Here is a 21,302-nt window from a genome sequence, read left to right as displayed (position 1 = left end):
TCTAGTTAAGTAATAACTTTTGGGAGCCAAGATACTTGGTTACTTTGTTTCTGCTGTGAGTTGAGAGACTGTTTATAAACTCAGTCACATGATGCCATTCCTCTTGGGAGGACTGAGCATTCTTTTTATCTTTCCCAATGGAGAATATTTACCATTGCTCTCTATTTCCTGGCTGCATTTGTGGGATTTTAAACTTAAAAATTCAATGGATTAGCCAGGTGCCAGTGCCTCACGCCTGTCATCCTAGCTACTCAGGAGGCTGAGATCTGAGGATCGTGGTTCAAAGCCAGCCCTGGGCAGAAAAGTCCATGAGACTCTGATCTCTAATAAACCATCAGAAAACCAGAAGTGGTGCTGTGGCTCAAGTGGTAGAACACTCGCCTTGAGCTGAAGAGCTGAGGGACAGCGCCCAGGCCATGAGTTCAAGCCCATGACCGACCAAAAGAAAAAAATTCAATGGATTAGCATTTGTGGCTTGAACTCAGGGCCTGGCTTCTGTCCCTGAGTTCCTTTTGCTCAAGGCTAGTGCTTTACCACTTGAGACACAGCTCTATTGCCGGCTTTTCTCATGGTTACTTGGAGAAAAGAATCTTACAGACTTTTTTGCCCAGGCTGGCTTTGAACTGTGATCTTTTAGTTCCCAGCTTCTGAGATCTGGATCATGAATGTAGATTATTGACATGAGCCAGCAGCTGGCCCCAGTTTTCCAAGAAGCTGGACTGGATTGTAATTATAGTATTTATCAAAGAAGTTGTTGGGTGACTTTGTTTTATTAGAAAAAGAGATCGACTATTCAGAAGAAAATGTGAAATATCCAGTATACTTGTTATGAATTATTTAGTCTTTTGGGAAATGCAGTGTTTGGTGATTTTCCACATCTCTTTGAGTTTATTTGGCATTTAATACTTTACTATTTGTTCGGCATGAGATGTAGTTCATCTTGAATCACTAATATGTGTGTGTGTGTGTGTGTGTGTGTGTGTGTGTGTGTGTGTGTGTGTGTGTGTGTGTGTGTGTATACTGGGGTTGGAACTCAAAGCCTCACATTCTTGCTTGTCTTTTTCACTCAGGGTTGGTGCTTTACCACTTGAGCCATACAGCTCCACTTCTGGCATTTTCCTGGTTAATTGGAGATAAGAGTCTCAGGAACTTTCCTGCCCAGGACTGGCTTTGAACCACAGTCCTCAGATAGATTTTGGCCTCCTGAGTAGCTGACAGAATAGAAAACTAGCTTAAAGACATAAGCCTCCAGTACCCAGCTTTGAATGATTAACTTCTTATCTGTGCTATGCTTACGCTAACTGTTTACTGTAGGATTTTCAATTTAAATAATAGGAATTAATATCTAAAGTCCAAAAAGATTTTTAGAAAATTGACATCAGCTCAGCACTGTGGCTCATGCCTGTAATCAATCCAACCTACGCATGAAGCTGTGATCTACGGATTGTGATTTGAGGCTAACCCAGTCAGACATCAATGAGACATTTCTCTCCAATGAGCCAGCAAAAAACCAGAAGTGGTGCTGTGGCTCAAGTGGTAGAGCACCAGCCTTAGGCTAAAAAGCTAAGCCCTGAGTAAAAGCCCCAGGACCAATACAAGGTAAAATGTGTGAGAGAGTCAGAAAGGGGTCATAGCAGCGTGGCTGGTGACTGGTGGCAATATTTGTGAGGCCACAGCCTCTTTGTCTCCAACCTGGGAGACCAGGAGGTCATAGGTCAGAAGGTGATAGGTTAGTGGTCTTTTGCCATAGGTTAATGGATTTTGCTATTGAATTGTATGTGGCCAGTTTGAGAGAGGAGAAAAAAGTTGTGTTTTGTTCCATGTGGAGATTACGTAGAAAGCCCTTTGAAATAAAGATTTGAACAACTTGACACATGCTGGAGGCTCAGGCCTGTAATCTTAGCTACTAGGAGCCTGAGGTCTGAGGATTGTGGTTCAAAGCCAGCCTTGGCTGGTGTCTGTCTCCAGTTAACCAGCGAAAAGCTAGAAGTGGAGCTGTAGCTCGAGTAGCAAGTGCTAACCTTGAGCAAAAAATGAAGAGACAGGCCATCAGTTCAAGCATGGACACCTGTGTGTGTGCGCACGCGCGCGCGCACACACACACACACACACACAATTGAAGCAAATATAATGTGACTTTAAAGTTCTGCAGCAGGTTTTATCTTAACAAGGTACTTGATCCGCAGATGACAACTTTTCTCTCTGTAGTTTGGCTAGGTGGGTCATTACGTTATCATACTCATAATTATATATTCTTTTTTAGAGAAAGAAACCAAAGACCCCTTACACAATCTATTTTAAGACGAAAATACACACATAGGCACAGCAAAATGGTCATTACTTCCAGTGCATAAGACATTTAATTTAAAAAGTAAATGCAGTGACTCTTACACACTTTACAAAGAGGTTCCGCACACCTTCGCCAGCACTCCTTGTACCTTTGTAAAGAGTAAGATAAAAACCCTAGGCTCTTGTTGCCTAGGTAGCATGAGCAAAGGCGTTTTGGGGCCTTCCACTTTCCTTTCTATGTGTCTGTACTGGACTTGAACTCAGGACCTCACACTCAGACTTTTTCTGCTCAAGGCTGGGGCTCTACCACTTGAGCCACAGCTCTACTTCCCTGCTGGTTAGTTGGATTTAATCTGCCTGGGCTGGCTTTGAACTGCAACCCTCAGATCTCAGCCTCCTGAGTAGCTAGTATTACCAGTGTGAGCCACCAGCCTCAGTAACAACACAGAAGAAAACATGGGAAGGATATAGCACACCCTGGTTTACCGGTGTAAGCCTCTGTCCTTCTGGCCTCGATGGGATGTGTGGTAAAGGTGATAAGGTGCGTGCCTGCGTTGTGTACTGCTGATGTTATGCTCGCCCCTCTGTCTGTCTTGTGCGGTAGGATGCAGCAGACGGGCTGGTTAGCATCGCTGCTTCTTGTCAATCGTGTAAACAAGGGGAACCCTCAGATTCAGTCTCGGCCTTCCCTGCAAGTCTTTGCCCCCTCAGGGTTTTAAGTTGTTTGCACCATTTAAAGCATAATTGATTGTTTCTATGTCAGAGTTTTCTAAGCCATCTTCCTTGTTAGTTTGTCTGCCTGTACCAGACTTAATCTAGACCTGTGAGGGAGACACAGTAAGCCCTGTACAAGGATAAACAAGGAAAAAACCCTCCAGGAAGCCAGGTACCAATTGTCACACCTGTAATCCCAGCTACTCAGGAGACTGAGATCTGAGGATCGAGGTTCAAAATCAGCTTCACCTGGAAAGTCTGTGAGAGACTCTGATCTCCAATGAACCACAACAAGCTGGAAGTATAGCTGTGGCTCAAGTGGTAGTGACAGGAAATACCTGTAAATGACTATGAGGTAAACATAATAAAACATTGGTGTGTGTGTATGCGCGCGCACACACATGCACACAAGTAAATACTGAACCCAGTTCCACTTTCTGTTTTTCATTTATTTTTGCCCTTTTAAACGTATTAAAAGGTTTTTTTCCTCTCTACTTTTTTAAACAGGGAGTGCAAAAGTCATTATGCTATTTGAAATTAGTTCATGTTACGTTTCCATAAAAAGAATCCCTTGCTCACACTGTAGCTTACTCTTTGTAGATTTATTTGAAAACTGGTTTTCTGAGACCATTAGAAAAAATAAAATAATGGCAAAAGTTTAAAATGCCTCTGCAGAGACTTCAAGTCACAAACTGTCAGGTCTTTGTTACACACCCCCCCCCCCCCCCCCACACACACACACACACACACTTGAGTTCTCTGTTGTTTTGCTTTTTGTCTGGACGCAGTATTAAGGAGCAGATGGTTAATTGCCACAGGGAAGCTGGATAATGGAGTTTGAGGAGCTCAGAAGAGGTTAATGAGAACAGTCTGTGCTGGTTACAAGATTTTTTTTTTTTTTCTTTCCCCACCCCACCCACCACCCAGGATAACCGGGAAGTACTTATTACCGTCAGTATTTGGGATTTCATTTGTGTTAATACAAAAATACAACATAAGCTGGGGGCTAGTGCTCACGCCTGCCATCCTAGCTACTCACGAGACTGAGGTCTGCGGGTCCTGGTTCAAAGCCAGCCCCGGCAGAAAAGTCTAAGAGACTCTTCTCTCCCATGAACCAGCAGGGAGCGGAGATGTGGCTTACGTGGTAGAATGCTAACTTTGAGTGAAAGGTACAAGTCCCAGTACAGACATTAAAAAGAGCAGAAAGCCACATCCTTGTTTGAATTAGAATATTTCTTTTATTTGAAAAACAATTCTATACCCCCTCCCCATTTCTTCGTGGTAGGGTTTAGGAGATTTGTTTTGTGCGTTTAGATTACACACTTAGTGTGTCAGTTTCGCCCAGGGAACTTCTTCCCTGTTATTTATTAAACGCCCTGGGTTTTCCACTCAGGACTTGGCCCCAAAAGAAGAAATGAAACAAGACCCCATGATGTGGCAGACAAATGGCCATAGCAGCTGAGCTGGGAGCCGCCACACGTCATTTCAGTCTCTCAGGAAAATGCTTTCTACCTTCGTGTCTTTGAAGTGGCTGCCTTTGAAGTTTACTTACTTAGGTTAAAAGTAACTTGAATTTTTCCTGATTAGAAAGTAGCTCGTGTGTGTGTGTGTGTGTGTGTGTGTGTGTGTGCGCGCGCGCGCACGCGCATGTGTGTGCACGCGCACGTGCACTGGTACTAGGACTTAAACTCATAGGCTTGCACTCTCATTTGACTTTTTCACTCAAGTCTGGTGCTCTGTTTGAGCCACACTTCCACTTCTGGCTTTTTGCTGGTTCATTGGAGATCAAAAGTCTCATGGACTTTGCTATTCCGGCTGGCTTCAAACTTTGATCCTCATGTCTCAGCCTCCTTAGTGGCTAGGTACAGGTGTGTGCTACTGGCACACACTCTGATTTTATTTTATAATTCCCGTAACAGCTTTCTAATCAAGTCATCTAAATTTTGGGTCCCTGAACTCTGTCATCTGCTTAAATTAAGATGGAAAAGCCTTGAAAACGTACAGTCATATACAAAGGTATACTTAATGAAGGCTTACTGAAAATCTATCGGATATATGTTATCTCTCTGATGTGAACACTATTGTACTAGACTTTTATTTTTTTATTATTGTTACTAGATATTAGCTATGTCTCATAAATGTTAATGGAAAATGAAAAGACATGGATTTCTTTCCATTAACCAGAAAGAAAAATCTTTATCTTCTTTATAATCCCTGCCTTACTTTAAATAGGATAACAGCATATTAAGTGTGTTATTTAAATGGTTTTGTTATTCTCACTTCCCTGTTCTGTGTGTGTGTGTGTGTGTGTGTGTGTGTGACAGTTCTGAGACTTGAACTCAGACACAAGGCCTGGGTACTGTCTCTTAGCTTTTTCTGTGCAACGCTAGAGCTCTACCACCTGAGCCACCATTGCATTTCTGGCTTTTTGGTTGGAGAGTCTCATGGCCTTTCCTTTGAACTGTGATCCTCCTATCTCAGCCTCTTGAGTAACTGGAATTACAGGCGAGAGCCATCAGTGCTGGACTACACTGCCCTCTTTACCCAATAAAATGGCTCTTAGTGCCATAATGAACTCTCCACAGAAAGCCTGCCTTCTCGGTTCCATAATTATTTTATGCCAGAACATTACATTTAACATGTAAAATTTAAAATGCCTTTCCTGTTAACACTACATATTGCTTTTGGCAGAACTGAATTGTTTGGTAATGAATGTAAGTTTAGTTTCAAAGAAAACACTTTGTTCCCATTCTTTATTAGAAAAAAAAAGCTTTAGGAATATTTGAGATCCATGAAATCGTTTTTCTGTGACTACAAAGAGATGCACAGAGATAGCCTACCCTATTCGTCTGAAGCTCACAGTTCCAAGCCAGCCTGGGCGGAAAAGTCCATGAGCCTCTTACCTCCAAGCGACCAGCAAAAAGTCAGAAATGGGTCTGTGGCTCAAATAGCAGAGCACTAGCCTTGAGAGCGTGTGTAGGTCCTGAGTTCAAGTCCCAGGACCAGCACTGAGAGAGAGAGAGAGAGATCCCTTACACAGATAAGCACCCATGTTTTATCTATAGCAGAGTTATTTAGGATTTTAGATTAGTTTTCTCTTTGCGATAGACAGTTTTTTGGTTGGACATGGGGTGTGAATGCTCACTGCTTTGTAAAAAGAGACAGACAGAGAAGAGCCCCTTAGCACCTGCTCCAAGCTAGTGCTTTACCACTTGAGCCAAAACTTCATCTCTAGCCTTTTTTTTTTTGATAGCTGATTGGAGTTAAAAGTGTCTGTCACACACTTTCCTGCCAGGGCTAGCTTAGCTTCAGACCACGTTCCTCAGATCTCAGCCTCCTGAGTAGACTATTGTTTTGTGCATGTGCTAGTACTGGGGCTTGAACTCAGGGCCTTGAGCTCTTGCTTAGATTTGTTTGTTTGCTCAAGGCTAATACTCTACCACTTGAGCCACAGCTCCACTTCTGACTGTTTGCTGGTTAATTGGACATAAGAGTCTCATGGACTTTCCTGCCCAGACTGGCTTTGAACTGTGATCCTGGATCTCAGGGTTACATGTGTGAGCGACCAGCATCTGGCCTCTTGTGCTGTGAATAATTTGATACTTTCTATAATAAGAATTTAAGAACTGAAACCTTTGGGGATGTTTTCTGTTTGTAAGAGAAGGAGTTGGATGTTTTGGAAAGTGATAAAGATGGTGGATGAACGCTGGTCCTCTCATTAAAGGGAACTTTTCTGTAAACAAATGTGGAAGCATCTTTGAAGGACATAGTCTAAACCCAACAGGTAAAAATGCCCCGATTTCTTCCTTACTTTTCTTCATATTATTATCTCATAGAATTCAGCCATGAAGGAGTCAAGTTGTCTTTCTTCTTACCGTGTAAAAGTGATTTTTAAGGTCAACAAGGAAAAGTGGCATGATTTTGTTGGTACTTTTTAGCAATAAAAACCTAAGATCTCCCCCAGGGCCAGTGGCTCCCGCCTGTCAGCCCAGCCAGCCTAGGCAGGAAAGTCCAGGAAACTCTTATTTCCAAAAAGGTGAAAGTGGAGCTGTGGCTCAAGGGGTAGAGTGCCAGCCTTGAACAAAAACGCTAAGCAAGAGCTCAAGGCCCTGAGTGCAAGTCCTAGTGCTAGCCACACAAAAAGATAACAATAAATAAACCGGAGATCCCCCTGTCAACTTTGTTTTAGCCTAAGCCTTAGGCAGTTTCAAAATGTCTAACTGTAACTGGTTTGGAAAGAAAAAAAAAAAAAAGGTTGTGGTATTACACGTTGTTCTGGCAACATGTAAAAAAGCAAAGCAAGAAATCACCCTAGAACAAGATGGACCTCAAATAACTGCTAAAAAGCCTGGAAGCCCCTTTTCTTTTTTTCTTTTTCTTTTTTACACAGAGGCATAAAAATGTGAATTGAAACCAAGTAGAAAGCCCCCCTCCCTCCTCAGAAACCCAGTTCACCGACCAGGAGTGCCTCCTGGGGCGTCCCGGGAAAGTGATGCGAACTCTTAATCGAGTGTGATTTCTCCCTTGATGATTGCAACACAAAACGAGGCAATCAGCCAGGCACAGCGGCTCCCGCCTGCGATCCAGGCACTCAGGAGGCTGAGACCTGAGGGTCTGGGTTGGAAGCCAGTCTGTGCAGACTCCGCAGTTAACCACCAGCCAAACACCCAGAAGTGGGTGTGCAGCTCGAGTGGTGCAGCACCAGCCTCGAGTGGAGAGGCCCTGAGTTCAAGCCCCAGTCCGGGCTGGGGGGAGGGGGGTAAACTTGCCTTTTTTAGCTAGAACTCTAAGAGCACGATGTGCCTTTTTCAGGTGCCTGTGCAGATTGTTCCAGAACAGTGCTCTGCCTTTCTTTAGGACTACCTCACCAGCTCTGGCACAGAGACTCCAGCATTCTGAGGTAAGCTGGCTTCTACTTTGAACTGGAAGGAAGGGGTGTCTCTTGAAACGTGGAAACATTCCTCATAGGAAAGTTGACAAAGATAGGCAACTGGTTTTCAGATAAATGCCCAGTATAACCTTGGTCAGCCTGAAAATCCCCATGCTTCAAGCTTCTCATCTGCTCAGTAGTGCTTGCCACTGGCTGTACTGAAAGAGGACCCATTGCTGAATGCCACCGGTGGCTCACGCCTGTAATCCCAGCTACTCAAGAGGCTGAGACCCAAGGATCACTATTTAAAGCCACCTCTGGAAAGAAAGCCTGTGAGACTCTATCTTCAATGAGCCAGCAAAAAGCCAGAAGTAGAGCTGTGGCCTCAGTGGTAGAGCACCAGCCTAGAGTAAAAAAGCAAAAGCTAATTGACAGTGCCCAGTCCCTGAGTTCAAGCCCCAGTACTGGAACCAAAAACAAAAAAAGGCATCCAAAAACTCTTGAGGAAAGGTTACACAAACACGTGACATGTCTTGTCTGCTTTGTTTAGTCTTGTATGAGTTTTTTGGATTTGGTGTGCATGTGTGTGTGCATGCGTGTGTGCATGTGTGTGTGTGTGTGTGAGTACTGGGGCTTGAGCTTGGCACTGTCCCTTAACTTTTCTTCTCAAGGCTGGTGCTCTACCACCTGTGTCACAACTCCACTTCACCTTTTTTTGGCTAGTTAATTGGAGGTAAGAGTCTCAAGACTTTCTTACCCTGGCTGGCTTTGAACCCGTATCCTCAGATCTCAGCTTGCTGAGATTACAGGCCTGGGTCCCTGGCACCTGGCTTTGAGTTACTGAGATAGTTTCCCCCAAAGCCCAGGTTGGCCCCAAACTCCCTCTCCTCCTCCCTCAGCCTTCTGACCGGCGGGCGTAGCTGGGTGTCCCAGCGCTGTCTTTGTAACATTTTGGGGTGACTTAAATGTCTCAGAAGAGAAAACCACTTGCCCTGTTTGTAGTAAGTGACTTACTCGGGAATCAAGCATTCACACGTTACAGGTGGATGAACTCGTTAAGGGCAGTAGCCAGCTAGCGCTCATTGACATAAGTTATGTGCTTACAGAGTTGATTCGATGGTGGCTCTCCAAGGTCTCTCCCTGAGATGGAAAGCAATAGCTTCAGAACCTTCTGGTAATTGCTAGATTATTCAGAGGGACTCACCCTCACCGATTTCAGTTCCTACAAAGACCTTGCCACAAAAGTTTGTAGATATGAAAACACAGTAACCACAAGACCACAGGTGTTCACAGTGAATGGTTCTATTATAACTCCCTCCTTTTTTTTTTGTTGGTGTTGTTCCTGGGGCTTGAACTCAGGGCCTGGGCACTGTTCCTGAGCCCTTTTGCTCAAGGCCAGCTTTCTACCACTTGAGCCACAGCTCCATTTCTGGTTTTATGTATATCTTTATGGGGATGAGGGGTTAATTGTCTCATGGGGACTTTTCTGGTTGGGCTGGCTTTGAACCACGATCCTCAGATCTCAGCCTCTTTGGAAAAGAAGAATATAAAAGGTTGCTGGTCACCTGTGGACCACTGCTGGAATCCTCACTACTCAGGAGGCTGCGATCTTAGCACCACAGTTTGAAATCAACCCAAGTAGACAAATCTGTGAGATTCCAGTTAACCAGGAAAAAGCTAGAAGTGGAGCTGTGGCTCAGGTGGTAGAACACCCAGACCCTAAGTTCAAGCCCCAGAAGCAACACCAAACAAAATGAAGCACAAAGGAAAAGCAAAGCACGTTGTCGCTCAACTAAAATTCTTGGCAGTTATATTCCAAGCTCTGCTGCTGACAAAGCTGTACCACAGAGAGGTCTTTCATAGATAAACTGTTGTTTCATTTGGAGGAGTTTGGTGTCGTGTATACCAGGAGAAGCCGTGGGTTATTTAGGCTTAGCGTTTAGGAATTGTGCAGGTTTGGGCTACAATCTTTCAATTACTTAGTTTCTTTGGAGCATTCACAGTTACGCAGGTGGAGATGGTTTGACTGACTTAGAATTTACTGCTAAAGGATTTTTAGGTTTTTCTGGGATTGTTTTTGGTTTTTTAAATTTTCTTAAATGCTCAAAATAGCAGCCTTTAATTCCTGACTTAAAATGCAAAGAGAACCTGCCAGACAGTGGAGGCTCATGCCTGTAATCCCAGAGCTGAGGATCACAGATCAAAGCCAGCCAGAACAGGAAAGTCGATGAGAGTCTTATTTCCAGCTGGAGGTGGAGCTGTGGCTCAAGTGGCAGAGCCCCAGCCTTGAACAAAAAAGGGTGAGCAAGAACTCAAGGCTCTGAGTTCAATACACCCTACCAACACAAACGAACAAACAAAAAACCCTGCTCACTTTGCATATCCTACAGCTTCATATAAATTTAAAATAGTGCAAAATTTAAAACGAGAAGATTGGGGGCTGGGAAGGTGGCTCAGTGGTAGAGCGTTTGCCTTGCATGCACGAGGTCCTGGGTTTGATTCTTCAGCACCCCATAAGCAGATAAAGCCAGAAGTAGCGCTGTGGCTCAAGTGGTAGAGCGCCAGCCTTCAGCTGAGGGGCAGCGCCCAGGCCCAGAGTCAGGCCCCACGACTGACAAAAAAAAAAGAAAGAAAGAAGAAGAAGATTGGTAAATCAGTAAATTAAATTGCTTGTTTCTTTTCTTTCTGTTCAAAATTGCACTCCACTCCCTTCCTGGTGCTTCCCGATAAACAGCATGAATGAAGGAAAATAATGATCAATAGGACTGAGCTCTATTTTTCCAGACTGTTCTGCAAGTAATTCCACCTCGTTTTTTAAAGGGTACAGATGGTGGCAGCTGCGTGTGGGAAATGATTTTGGAACATTCTCAAGTGTCATAAGCTCTGTGTATGCGCGCAGGTCTCCTGTCCTGGAAGTTATTTTCACATCTGTATACTTGGTTTCCAGGAGGTTATTTCTGAATAAAGCTCCCCTTCTCACTTGGCTGTTTTGCTCAAGGCTGGCATTCTACCGCGTGAGCCAGGCCTCCTCTCCTGCTGCGCAGGGGTTCGTTGGAATGAGAGTCTCTCAGGTTTATCTGCTCCAGCTGGCTTCGAACTGGAACCCTCAGATCTCAGCTCCTGCCCAGGAGGCTTGCAGACGTGAGCCACCAAACTTTCAGAAGGGTTGACCTGATCTTACAGCTGAGAAGAGGTGGGGAACAGTTTTTTAAGTAGTGGAGGTTGTCGTGGTAACCTGCATCAAGATGCTCAATAGGCCTCCAAGCCTGAAGAATTCAAGCACAGTGAACACGGGAATTTCACTGGTCATCCTTCCCTGGGTGGTGGGAGACACAGTCGTCCGTCGCGACTGAGCCATTGTATTTCCGTTTTCAGCAGATGGGAAGCAGGCAGCATGTTCCCACACTTTGAAACTTCCTTGGTAGAATAAAGCTGACGAAAGCCTCACGATTCGCATTTGAGATGCTTGCTGATAATTATCACAGAGCGTTTCAGATTTCAAGGTAGGTTCCGTGTGGTTCCTACTTAACATAAAACATGAAAAGCTCAGGACTCGGTGACCGTTGAAAATGTCTGTAGATATGGCTTCACACACACACCTAATATTCAGGAAGCTGTAAGCAGGGCACCGGTGGCTCACGCCTGTCACCCCAGCCATCCAGGAGGCTGAGATCTGAGGATCTCAATTTGAAACCAACCCAGGTTAAAAAAAAAAAATCCATCAGGCTCTTCCCTCCAGTAGACCAGCCCAGAGTGGGAAGCAGCCTGGTGCTCAGGTCAGGAGTTCAAGCCCATCCCCCCGAAAATGAATGCACACTCACCGCCGGCTTCAGGGCTGCGCCCTCGTGACGCTATCATGAACTCTTGTATAGTCACAAGCGCGCAGGGTGAGTCCGCGGTGAAGGCAGTGTGTCCCCGTCCTATCGCTCTCGCCCTACTGACCCAGAATACGTCAGCCGCTCAGCCAGGACCAGGACTAACCGTGTTGGCACAGAGTTCTGAGACTTTCAGGGTCAAGTTGTGGCATCTGTCCAGGGCCTGGTTTCTTTTTTTTTTGTCGGTCGTGGGGCCTGAACTCTGGGCCTGGGCGCTGTCCCTCAGCTCTTCAGCTCAAGGCCGGCGCTCTACCACTTGAGCCACAGCGCCACTTCCGGCTTTTTTTGCTTATGTGGTGCTGAGGAATTGAACCCAGGGCCTCAGGCATGCAGGGCAAGCGCTCTACCACAGCCACCTTCCCAGCCCTTGAGTGCCTGATTTCGGCACTCAGGACGAGAACAGAGAGGGAGGGAAGAGGACCTACCTCCCCTCCCCCCACCTTATTTTCCCTTTTTGCTGTCAGTCCTGGGACTTGAACTTGGCCTGGGCTCCGTCCCTGCGCTTTTGTGTTCAAGGCTGGCGCTCTACCGCCTGAGCCACAGCTCCACTTCCCAGCATGTTCATAGCTCATTGGAGAGAAGATAATCACAGACTTTACCACCCAGGCTGGCTTCAAACCAGGATCCTCCCGTCTCAGCCTCCTGAGTAGCTGGGCTGACAGGCGCGGTGCCCAGCTTTGTAACGGCTTCGTGAAACAGAGGCAGCGTGTGTTCAGCCCTTAGTTCTTTGTTTTCTTTGTAGAATGGGGATGAGGTTGAGAATGCCTGAATGAGGTCCCGGCCTTTTCTCCGGTGAGGTGTGAGGTCTGGGTAACTGCTGTGCCATGGCGTCTCCCGGAAAGGAGGAGTAATAACATCACCTGATTAATGGTTAGGAAAATTCAATAAGCTGATACGCTCAGAGCCAGTAGCACGGCACCTGCCATACGGTCAGCGCTGAGGAGGTGACTGGCACAAGAAGCCGTGAGGCCTTTAATGAAGAGAGTGCGAGCGCACCACGCCTCCACCTGCTTCTCAAACAACACTCATAGCCTTTCAGCAGTGTCTGGAGCCAGCTTCCCTCCCTCCCCCTCCCCCCTCCCCCCTCCCCCCTCCCCCCCTCCCCCCCTCCCTCCCTTCCTCCCCCTCTCCCTCCCCCCCTCCCTCCCTCCCTCCCCCTCTCCCTCCCCCCCTCCCTCCCTTCCTTCCTTCCTCCCTTCCTTCCTCCCTCCCTCCCTCCCTTCCTTCCTTCCTTCCTTCCCTCCTTCCTTCCCTCCCTCCTTCCCTTTCTTGTTGTTGGTCGTGGGGCTTGAACTCAGGGCCTGGGCGCTGTCCCTCAGCTCTTCAGCTCAAGGCGGGCGCTGTACCGCTAGAGCCACAGCGCCACTTCTGGTTTTCTGGTGGTTCATGGGAGATCAGCGTCTCACAGCCTTTCCTGCCCAGGCTGGCTTTGAACCGCGATCCTCAGCTCTCAGCCTCCTGCGGAGCTGGGGTGCCAGGCGGGAGCCGCCGGCGCCAGCTGAAGCAGCTTCGTGCAATCCTGTCACTCCTCCACTGTAGCGCTTGAACGTGACTGTGACATGGCATTTTATGGCTGTCTCACGTTCTAAGAGTGTGCGGGAACAGGCCCTCATGCATCACGCCTGGGATCCTCGCCACTCAGGAGGCTGAGGTCTGGAGGATCCAAGTTCAAGGGCAACTCGAGTAGAAAAGTCCCCAAGACCTTATTTCCAAAATAAAAGGGCAAAAGCCGGGCTGCAGGTGTGGTTCAAGTGGTAGAGCGCCAGTTCAGAAGCAAGCGGGCGTGAGGCTTTGAGTCACATCCTGATACCAGCCTGGAACACCTGGGATTATCACCCAGGTGGGGTGGCTTCTTCTGCACAGGTCTTAAGGGCTGTGAGAATGCCGCCATCATCTGACTCTTCCTCGTCTCAGATCTAGAGAATCGATGTCCAAGTGAAGCCAGGTGTCTAGACGCTGGGATCTCAGGAGGGTGAGAGCGGAGGGTCACAGTGCAGAGCCAGCGGGACAGGAAAGGCTGTAGCCACCAAAGAGCCGGAAGTGGAGGTGTGGCTCGTGGGAGAGCGCCAGCCTTGAGTGAGGGCGCCCAGGGCGGGCACAAGGCACCCACATACAGCAGAGTTTATCCCCCGGAGTTTGCTTGTGGCTAGGAGCACTGTTTGCCCGTTGTTGTCTCTGTGGTCATGCAGGAGGGGGCAGGTCAGGGAGTGATGGGGAGAATCTTCCAGGTCTTCCTACTTTTCCCTTGTGAATCCCAGGCCATGTCATCAACCCGCAGGGAAATGGGGCTTTTCCACGGAAAGACCCCCGGGGCCCCAGCGCGTTGGCACTCCTGGAGCCTTGTTCGTGCCCCAATGAGGGACAGTCTTCTGCTCGGTCCTGTGGATGGGGACGTGCCTGTGTGCTTAGAAGGTTCTCGTCCCATGGCACCAGCTTGCCCGAGGCCAGGCTGGGTCTCCTGACTCCCAAGCCGGTGTCGCTCCAATTCCAGTGCTTTTCTGTCAATTTAGTCAGCTGAGTAAAATCACGATAATGGGACCCAGAGTGGAGACCAGTCTGCTAATTAAGACACTTTAATCATGGAATGAGAATTCCAGCCATGGCCCAAGATTAGACATTTGTCAGCTGTTGAAAGTTCTTGTAGAATAAAAGGATCTGGCTGGGCGAGGTGCTCATACCTGTAACATGAGCTGCTCAGGAGACCCAGATCTGGAAGACTGCAGTAGGAAGCCAGCCTGGGAAGGAAAGTCCATCAATTCTTTTTTTTTTTTTTTGGTCTGGTCGTGGGGTCTGAACTCTGGGCCTGTGCGCTGTCCCTCAGCTCTTCAGCTCAAGGCTAGCACTCTACCACTTGAGCCACAGCACCACTTCCAGCTTTTTTCGTTTTGCTTATGTGGTGCTGAGGAATCGAACCCAGGGCCTCAGGCATGCAAGGCAAGCGCTCTGCCACTGAGCCACCTTCCCAGCCCCTTGTGGCTTATTCTTATCGGCTCTGTGTCATATGCATTTTCTGCGTGCCTGCATGTTTTTAGTGGTGTCATTCTCCCTTGATATGTAGGCGCTGTCAGATAACCCTCCCGTGACAGAATTTTAACCCTCCCGTGATAGAATTTTTTTTCCTTTCCATGTTGCTGCTCGAATCGGCTCTTTGTGAAATCCTCAGAAGAACATAATTACTAGTTTTCACCTTATACTTCTGTTTTTATAACCACTACTTTTCTGAACCTCCTCGGGTGAAAGGCAGCGTTGGAGCCAGGCACTGGTGGCTCACGCCTGTAATCCAAGTGACTCAGGAAGCTAAGATCTGAGTTAGATCTGAGTTAGAAGCCAGCCCTGGTAGGCAAGTCTGTGAACCAGCAAAACGTTGAAAGGGGAGCTGTGGCTAAAGTGGTAGAGCTTCATCCTTGAGAGAAACAGCTAAAGGCAGAGGAGAGGCCCAGAGTTCCAACTCCAGTACCGGCACATGCGCATGTACAACCACACACACACACAGGCAACCACACACACACACACACACACACACACAGAGGCAACCACACACACACACACACACACACACACACAGGCAACCACACACACACACACACACACACAGAGGCAACCACACACACACACACAGAGGCAACCACACACACACACACACACACACACAGAGGCAACCACACATACACATACACACACACATACACACAGAGGCAACCACACACACACACACACACAGAGGCAACCACACACACACACACACACACAGAGGCAACCACACACACACACACAGAGGCAACCACACACACACATACACACACACACAGAGGCAACCACACACACACACACAGAGGCAACCACACACACACACACACACACACATACACACAGAGGCAACCACACACACACACACACAGAGGCAACCACACACACACACACACACAGAGGCAACCACACACACACACACACACACACACACAGAGGCAACCACACACACACACACAGAGGCAACCACACACACACACACACACAGAGGCAACCACACACACACATACACACACACAGAGGCAACCACACACACACACACACACACACACACAGAGGCAACCACACACACACACACAGAGGCAACCACACACACACATACACACACACACACACAGAGGCAACCACACACACACACACACACAGAGGCAACCACACACACACACACACAGAGGCAACCACACACACACACACACAGAGGCAACCACACACACACACACACACACACACAGAGGCAACCACACACACACACACAGAGGCAACCACACACACACACACACACAGAGGCAACCACACACACACACACAGAGGCAACCACACACACACATACACACACACAGAGGCAACCACACACACACACACACAGAGGCAACCACACACACACACACACACAGAGGCAACCACACACACACACACACACACACACAGAGGCAAACACACACACGCATACACACACAGAGGCAACCACACACACACACACACAGAGGCAACCACACACACACACACATACACAGAGGCAAACACACACACACACACACACAGAGGCAACCACACACACACACAGAGGCAACCACACACACACACACACATATACACAGAGGCAACCACACACACACACACAGAGGCAACCACACACACACACACACACAGAGGCAACCACACACACACACACACACACAGAGGCAACCACACACACACACACACACACAGAGGCAACCACACACACACACACAGAGGCAACCACACACACACACACACATATACACAGAGGCAACCACACACACACACACAGAGGCAACCACACACACACACACACACAGAGGCAACCACACACACACATACACACACACAGAGGCAACCACACACACACACACACACAGAGGCAACCACACACACACACACACAGAGGCAACCACACACACACATACACACACACACACAGAGGCAACCACACACACACACACACACACAGAGGCAACCACACACACACACACAGAGGCAACCACACACACACACACACAGAGGCAACCACACACACACACACACACACACACAGAGGCAACCACACACACACACACAGAGGCAACCACACACACACACACACACAGAGGCAAACACACACACACACACACATACACACAGAGGCAAACACACACACACACATACACACACAGAGGCAACCACACACACACACACACACACACACACACAGAGGCAACCACACACACACACACACACACACACAGAGGCAACCACACACACACACACACACAGAGGCAACCACACACACACACACACACACACACATACACACAGAGGCAACCACACACACACACACAGAGGCAACCACACACACACACACACACAGAGGCAACCACACACACACACACACACAGAGGCAACCACACACACACACACACACACACACACAGAGGCAACCACACACACACACACACACACACAGAGGCAAACACACACACACACACATACACACAGAGGCAACCACACACACACACACACATACACACAGAGGCAAACACACACACACACACACACACAGAGGCAACCACACACACACACACACAGAGGCAACCACACACACACACACACACACAGAGGCAACCACACACACACACACACACACACACAGAGGCAACCACACACACACACACACACACACAGAGGCAACTTGGGGGTTTCCAGGACAACTGTCAGCCTGCACGACTGCTGCGGATGTGGACCCCGCACAGTCCCAGGCCAGCTGCCCGGTATCCGTAGAGACGTGCCCTTCCAAGTAGTACTCACCCTTGACAAACGCAAACTCTACTAATACCCATAAGAGCTATAATTCCTTACTCAGTGATAGGGCACGGCAGGCCCCGTCTTCAGAGTTCGTTTTTATTGAGATTTGGTCCTGATCTGTTTTAGTGATTATTTCCATCTTCAAGCTAAAGCAAATGGGTGGTTACTCCATAGTAGAGCCATGGTTTGCACACCATCCTGTCTGACAGCTGGTGTCTGTTCACCGACAGCCTTCAGACAAGGCATGGCAAAATGCATCAACTTGCGGGCTGTGCCCGTGGCAGACAGAAGTAATCGATCGTGCTGAGCCTGACAGTCCTTTTGTGTAATGAACAGTTGGGCCTCCTAGGCAGTGTAAAACATCAACACTAAATACATCCATAGTTAACACTCACCAAACTCTGGTGATGTGTCGAAGTTGTCCCCATTTATTTTTTTTTTGAAAAATAACAGAGATAAAGTTTTGCTTTGTCAAGTAAAAACAACAACCATGCAACCTTTTCTATGTAAGTCTTGCTGGAGGGGACAACTACATTTATCCAGGTCGTTTCCATGTTGATACTTCTTCTTTTCTGTGTGTCTGTGTCTCTGTTACTATATAATAAATAATGACAAGCACTCCTGGAGCAGCTGGGATTATAGGCGTGAGCCACCAGCACCCAGCTGTACATAAATAATTTCATGAACACACTGCTGAGATTTCTCTTGGTTTACTAACCTCTGTTTTGGAATTTCCTGTGAAACTTCGTGGAATAATATTATATTTAGAACAGTTTAACCCCTTGCTAACCAGAAGGATCTAAGCTGAGTTGTCCTGGAAGACATAGATGGATTTGTGTGTGAGTGTGTGTGAGAGAGGGAGGGAGGGGTGGGGCTTGAACTCAGGGCCTTGGCGCTGCTCCTGAGCCTCTTTCTTCTCAAGGCTAGTGTTCTACCATTTGAGCCTTCGCTTTACTTCTGGTTTTTTAATGGTTCCTTGGAAAGAAGAATTTCACAGAGACTTTTCTGCCCGGGCTGGCTTTGAACCACAACCCTCAGATCTCCTGAGTAGCTGGGATGACAGGTGTGAGCCACTGGCGCCCGGCTCCACAGGTGGAATTATTCACTGCAGCTCTTGCGCGTCACGTCTGCCGTGACAGTGGCTTGTGGCAGTAAGCACTAGATGGAATTGGGTGGCCCTTCATTAATTGGATTGAAACCTTTGGCTCTTTCTCCTTGTATTACCGCTCAGGTGTGGTGGGTGTTTGATGAGTAGGGATGGTGGATTGAGGGTTTCTCTCTCTCCTCTATCTGTTGTAAAATGCACGCAGAACTCTAGAACGGTCCCCAAGGCTTTTATCCCGAAAGCTAATTTGGCACACAAAATTAAGGGTTGATATGCATAACTAAGGGGAAAAAATGACAAGATGCGTTTGCAGTCTTTAGCCGAGGAATGTTCAAGAGTAAGTCATATAGTAAGAATTCTAGAAACTTCTGCCAGTTCTCTCCCATTAACTGTCCCTAGCTTGGCAGCGGTTCTGCAGACTGCTTTTCTCTCAGGAAACCCTATCCCTCCGCCGCCCGGCAGTGATTTGGCTTAATTGTATTATGTAAATCACCTTGGCCTCCCGGTGGAAGTCCACCCTTGAGCCGTTGGTGTCGCTGGGGGAAGGGAGCCCTCTGGTGGCGAAAACCATGAGCTGCCAGTTCATGAACCACCTTTGTTTTGTGCTGGTTTTGTTTTGTGCAGGTCCTAGGGCTGGAACTCGGCCTGGCGCGGCCCCTGTGCTGTTTTACTCAAGCCTAGCACACTGCTATTCACAGCACAGCTCCACGCCCCACGTTTTGGTGGTGAATTGAATCATCTCAGGGACTTTTCTGATCAGCTGGCGGGGAACTGGGATCCTGCAGCCTCAGCCTGGGCTCACAGGTGCAACAGTTTCTACACCTTTTGTAGCTACTTCGAGGAGCTACTTTTTTTGACAGATTTCTGGATTACTCTGATTTTATCTACTGCTGGACCTTTAAATTTTCAACACCTTATGATAGATGGCTGCTTAGAACGTGTGTGTGTGTGTGTGTGTGTGTGTGAACTCACAGCCTGAATGCTGTCCCTTAGCTTTTTCGCGTAAGTCTAGCACTCTACTACTTGAACCACATCTCCACCTTCAGCTCCATGCTATTTAACTGGAGGTGAGTGTTTTATTGACCTCCCTTCCCCAGGCTAGCTTTGAACTGTGATCCTTAGATCTCAGCTGCCCGGATGGCCAGGATTCCCGGCGTGAAGCACTGATGCCCAGCTTAAAATTTCTTATTCAGAGAAACCCAGAAAATTCAAGATGTTTCACTGTCTTGATCTGATCGGCATGTTTTCCCTATAAATCTGTTCCAAGTAAATGGACCAAAATACCTTGTAAGTTTTTTCAGCACCACATGCGTGAGTCTTGCGAAAGAGTGTGTGTGCTTGGTGTGTGAAGTTGCCCAGAGCTGGTGACAGAGTTTCCCATGTTCTTGGCCAGGATGGCTCCACGCATGCCTTCTCCGATGCGTCTACGACCTGTCCCTGGAAAAACATCTCCATTTGAAATTTGGACATTGGGCTCACATTACTACGTTAATCTTCTCCTGGCGTTGACATTGTTTGCCGGGAAGTGGATGGACCTGAAAAAAAATTAGGTTCTGTGACTTAAGTCAGACTCAGAGCGATGAAGGGCGGACTCACGTGTTCCTTCGCGTGAAGTTAGAGCTAACTAGTACATGTGTATGAAAACGTATGCAGGGCCACATGCAAACGCCTGCAAACCCGTGGACTAAAAAGTCTGATCGGTGTTAGGGTTCCGGTGGTGAGCTTTAAACAAGGGGCTGCAGTCTCAGGGCATGGGTGTCCGGAGGGGGAAGTTGGGGGTGGGGTTGTTGTGAAGCGTGAAGAGGTGCAGGTGAGTGGAGGAGGTGAACGTCGCCGTAGATCAACGCGCAGAGGTGCACATGGAGCCGGGGAAGATGGGGAGAAGATGGGGTAGCGACAGGGATCCAGATGCATCGTCCTCATAAATGACACACTGAATTGAAGCCCTCTGTGCAGCTACTTAAAAGCTGTTTTACGTTAAGTGCCTGTATGGCTGAATTAAATTCTATTACTTCAGATCGATCATAGCAGGTGCTATAACAAAATCCCAAATGTCAGTGCTTAGCACAAAATAAAACTTTCTTAGTCGTGTGGTATTTTCTTTTTTTTTTTTTTTGTCGGTCGTGGGGCTTGAACTCTGGGCCTGGGCGCTGTCCCTCAGCTCTTCAGCTCAAGGCTGGCACTCTACCACTTGAGCTACAGCGCCACTTCTGGTTTTTCTGGTGGTTTATTGGAGATAGGAGTCTCACAGTCTCTCCTGCCCGGGCTGGCTTTGAACTGCGATCCTCAGATCTCAGCCTCCTGAGTAGCTAGGATTACAGGCGTGAGCCACCAGCGCCCGGCTGGTATTTTCTTTTTAAAGGTGGCTGTCATCCCGGCTCCTCAGGCTGAGACCTGAGGATCAAGGTTTGAAGCCAGCCCAGGCAGAAAAGTAGAAAAGTCTGTGAGACTCTTACCGCTAATCAACTACAAGAAAAAAAAAAAGCCAGAGTGGCACTGTGGCACAAGTGGCAGAGCCACCAGCCTTGAGCAGAGACTCAGGGACAGCGCCCAGGCTCTGAGTTCAAGCCCCAGGACCAGCACACACACAAAAGAACTTTCTCCAAGATGGTCTTTAGCA

At 47.8% G+C, this 21,302-nt stretch overlaps 1 protein-coding gene across 3 annotated transcripts in view; it reads left to right on the top strand.

Moving 5' to 3' along the window:
• The window catches only part of Rassf8 (Ras association domain family member 8), a 49,278-nt gene that overhangs the window by 9,527 nt on the left and 18,449 nt on the right, over window positions 1-21,302 (top strand). For 2 of the 3 annotated variants that reach the window (XM_042673440.1, XM_042673441.1), the window contains exon 2: window positions 7,816-7,903. The gene's annotated coding sequence lies outside the window, so the exon portion shown is untranslated. Of the gene's footprint in view, window positions 1-7,815; window positions 7,904-11,312; window positions 11,377-21,302 lie in introns of those variants that run through there. The other variant, XM_042673442.1, reaches the window with a different exon arrangement.

Source organism: Dipodomys spectabilis, unplaced genomic scaffold (genome assembly GCF_019054845.1).
Source record: "Dipodomys spectabilis isolate Male_0828 unplaced genomic scaffold, ASM1905484v1 ptg000836l, whole genome shotgun sequence".
NCBI lineage: Eukaryota > Metazoa > Chordata > Mammalia > Rodentia > Heteromyidae > Dipodomys > Dipodomys spectabilis.
This window is presented reverse-complemented; position numbering and strand designations above follow the sequence as displayed.